Source organism: Cibotium barometz, chromosome 11 (assembly GCF_041138505.1).
Source record: "Cibotium barometz isolate CiBa-2024 chromosome 11, ASM4113850v1, whole genome shotgun sequence".
Taxonomy (NCBI): domain Eukaryota; kingdom Viridiplantae; phylum Streptophyta; class Polypodiopsida; order Cyatheales; family Cibotiaceae; genus Cibotium; species Cibotium barometz.
The window spans coordinates 42,072,575-42,076,618 of NC_141056.1; the positions used below are offsets into that span (position 1 = coordinate 42,072,575).

The following is a 4,044-nucleotide window of genomic DNA, read 5'->3' on the forward strand; positions in this document are numbered from 1 at the left end:
TAGGATGATTATTAGAATTAATATGATGATTACTAAAATTTTGCTTTTGTACTGAAAGAGAAACATTCTTAGTTGTTTGAACTTCCAATTTTGTCAGAGGAAATTGGTCATGTGTTGCTTTATCATGATTTTTCAAGTTCTTAGTTAAATCTATTTCTACTCTTTTCCGAGAATTTTTTGATTTTTCCTTAATGGCTTTGAATATTTGGCAAACCACCCAACTTGGATTTGGACTTTAAGATGAGATTAAAGAGAGCAATAGATACTAGGTCAACAAGATAATCTTCGCATTGGAACGTCACTTAGGTTATCTGACGTCGATGCAGCTCCTCCTTTTCAAAGAGAGTATCATTATAACATTTCACATTTCTTTTGTAGATTAGGATATTATTAGTTGTTTGAAACGCTTCCGATTTTATAGTTAAAGTTATTGATAATGTGTTGCTTTTCAATGATTTTTTCAAATTTCTTTATTTCGGTACTGCTTCTTCATGGTTTTACATTCTTTGCTTCAACCTTCCGTTGAAGCATGCCTAATTAACTTCTTAGTTTCTGCTTCTTGGCTATAAATACACTCATACATGGATCACAATCTTACCAACTGGGTAGCACAGATCGCAGTTTTACAAATTAGGATTCTTACAAATTAGGATTCTTATCATCTAAGTTACACAATCAATGCCATTTCCCTTAAAAACTCCCTTTTTTTAAACAGCCAATTAGAGTAGCCTTCTTTTATTTCAGGATTCTTATCATTTAAATATCATAAGTAATGACATTTCCCTTCAAAACTCCCTTTTTTGAACAGCCAATTAGAATAGCCTTGTTTTGCCTTAAAAATCCCTTTAGCCTTGTTTTGCTCTCAAGAGTAGGATGGCTCTATCTTTCGAACCTCCACCAAGAATATCATAGGAAATTGTTTATGTTACTTTTACCAAAAATTTTATTAACCCCTGTGTTTAAAGCTAACATTCGTCTTTTGAACTTTTCCAAGGCTTCTTGACGTGCTCCATTCATTTTTGGTCATTCTTGGATATGTACTTCTTTAGTGCTATGAATACTTGCCCAATTACTCCTCAACCTCTGCACTTGGTTTTGATCCATAAGATCGCATTAAGAAAAACAATAGGAACTACACTCACATGGTCACAATCATAACATTGGGATTCTTCTCATTTTATTTGAACCATCTTTAAAAGCATGCCCAAATATTTGAAACTTCTCCCTGTATAAAATGAAATTGGGCTTACAAAGTCGACATAAGAAATACATCTCTGATTGAAGGGTTTGTAGTTGAGAAAAAATCAAAATCCATAATATCCATAATGTTGAAACATCCATAAATCATCCTGATACTTCCATGTAAATTTATTTACCCTTACAAATCTTTCCTCTTCCTCTAGACTCTGAAATCGACGACATTACCACCACGTATTGAATACAACGGTAAAACTTGAGGAAAGAGCTAGAATGGTAATGAGCGCTTGATTCAATTAACTAGACATATTGGACACTAGAATTGCACATAACTTAACCAATAAATAGCCCAAGCTACTTTGGTTGAATGGGCATGTCTTGCCTCACATGTTAGATCACACTCACATACATGATCAAACAACATCTACGTCCAAAAATACACACTACAAAAATTTCAAGAATCCTCGAGACATGGATTTACTTCTTTTTGCCACAGACTTCCATTTGAATCCTATTCATTCCATTTGCACAGACTTCCACAGACTTTTCCTTCCACAAACTTCCATTTGCTTGTGATGGCTGTACTGAGAACCAGTTACCGTTTCCGCGCAGAACACTCTAATTAATTAGCAAACATGGCGTTTATAACATAAAAAGACGAAGCACCCTAACCATATCTGCCTGTGCGTGACCAGCCAGACAGAGGACGAGCACCGCTACTTACAGAAGGTGGCAACAAAACCACTACGTAGAGCGGGGAGGGTGCTGCGGATCAGATCATTCTGGCTTTAGCTCCCTTCGAAGAGAAGAGAGCATTAAACAGCAGCTTGGAATCAGCGTCGCTCATCCGGGGAAAGTATCATCACTTCCAACAGCCCCTCCCTCGCCTTCTTCAGAGACTTACAGAACACTGGTTGCCTCCCTCGGCGCAACGCTTTGTTATTATATAGGCTCGACGAGAAACCCTAATATGCCCAACCCTAACCCCCGGGCGCCTACTTAGTTCACATTAGAAAGGGCCTGGACGGACGGACTGCATCACCCTTGGACCTCGCCTGTAACCACCCCAACCAAGGTTCGGGACGACTTAGCCTAGAATTTGTTCAAGTTTTAGTTATATTGAGAATCTTTCGTTTTGGTTGTATTAATTAAGTGGTCACTTAATTATTATTTTTTGTCCAAGGCTCATCGCGCTCTCTCTCCTCGCAAGCGTCTTTCTTTTCAGCTCGCTCAGTCGCCTCCTCTCACATCTATGCTGGCCTCCCATCGTTTGGCTCACCTCGCCTCACCCTGTAGCCCCTTCGCACTCACCTGCCCTGACTGATTTTTCCTTGGGATCCCCAAGCATTGACTTTGAAGCAAGGCAAACATGTCTCTCTTCACTTATTTTTTCTACTTTAGAAAAAGCATAAAGCGTGTATCCGTACCAATTGATCAAACTAAAGCGTACATGGATATCAACCAATCCATAGAAAGCATGCATGCGATCCTGCAAGAGACTAGGGTTGGCCCACTCAAAGCATGGAGTGACAACATGGGTGTGGGTCATCATCCTAGGGTAATAGCCAAGAAGGCCATGAAAGCTTGGGCATGAGCACCAAGAACACATGAATGTCTATAGAGTAAATATTGTCAAAAGGGTACAATGTCTTATGTCTAATATAGCCCAAGGCCCCCAACAGTACACATGTAAATGTCCCTAAGCCCAAGTGCCTAAGCCCCATTCCCCATGTGCATGTGCACCCAATCCTACTTCATTACAAACCATCCCCTCCTACAATGATTTCGTCCTCGAAATCAAAGGGTGGTCGTGCCCAAAGAAAAGACATATACAAGTGGCTATGTACAAAAGCCAAAAATCACATCCATGACTGAATGTTAATGTAGCGAAAGACCCATACATGAATCATATGACTCCCTGGGTCAAATGAAAAGGATAAAGGGCTCCTGTCGTGATGAGGCTATCTATACAACCACCTGGATCGAAAGGAAATCCGAGGCATGCAAAATCCAAGGCAATGGTCCCATGATAATCTGGTGCAAGTAGAGAGGATAAGGAACCAATGTCGATGACGAAGCTAGTCAAGCATCCTCTAGGATCAAAGGGATATGTATGATATACATCCCGAAGCATCGAAGCTGAAATGGTAGTAGCTCCTGGGTCAAAAGGAAAGCTCGACTCCAAAGAGATAGCAGCTCCAAGGTCAAAAGGAAAACTCGTAAACCCATCCTCATGACCACATTGTGAATCTGGCACGAAAGGTATCCGCCGCGAAGAAGCTCGAAACTCCTGGCCAAAATGTCAAATGGTCTTGGCACAAAAGAACATTCGTAGGCCAAGACTGGAGTATGTCATAGATGCATCTGAATGTCGAGCCACATATCCAAAAACTATACTCCAAAGAAGGCATCCAAATGAAAATATCATGGCTCCAAAGAACATAGGCTTGTGTCGACATTCATAGGAGCCAAAAGAACATATCTCAATGTCGGCCTCATGTAGATTCAAATGTGAACTCATGCCATCGTCACATGTAGCACCACTCGAAAAGTCAAAGGCATGATACACCGTATGAATGTATGAGTATGATCTGACCCATGCATAATATCTCCATGTGCAAAACACTATATATGTGTGTGTCCCTCTAAAATAAAAGTTGGATCATCATAAAGATCATCATCACTAAGTACTAACAAAGTGTCTACACAAGAGAGATAAGTGGTATCAAACAACTCACTATCAATGAAATCTCCAAGGCCATTAAGGTCATCCCCAAAAGTATAGACAATCTCCATTAATGGTGTCCCTACATGACCTAAATCCCATGATAAATCAATCTCCAATAA

At 40.0% G+C, this 4,044-nt stretch overlaps 1 non-coding gene across 1 annotated transcript; it reads right to left on the reverse strand.

The window, feature by feature from the left end:
* Positions 1–1,964: 1,964 nt before the first annotated feature.
* Positions 1,965–2,069, reverse strand: LOC147634185 (small nucleolar RNA Z103). Its single transcript, XR_015267021.1, has one exon. It is a non-coding gene; the product is annotated as a small nucleolar RNA Z103 (small nucleolar RNA).
* Between the last annotated feature and the right edge of the window lie 1,975 nt (positions 2,070–4,044).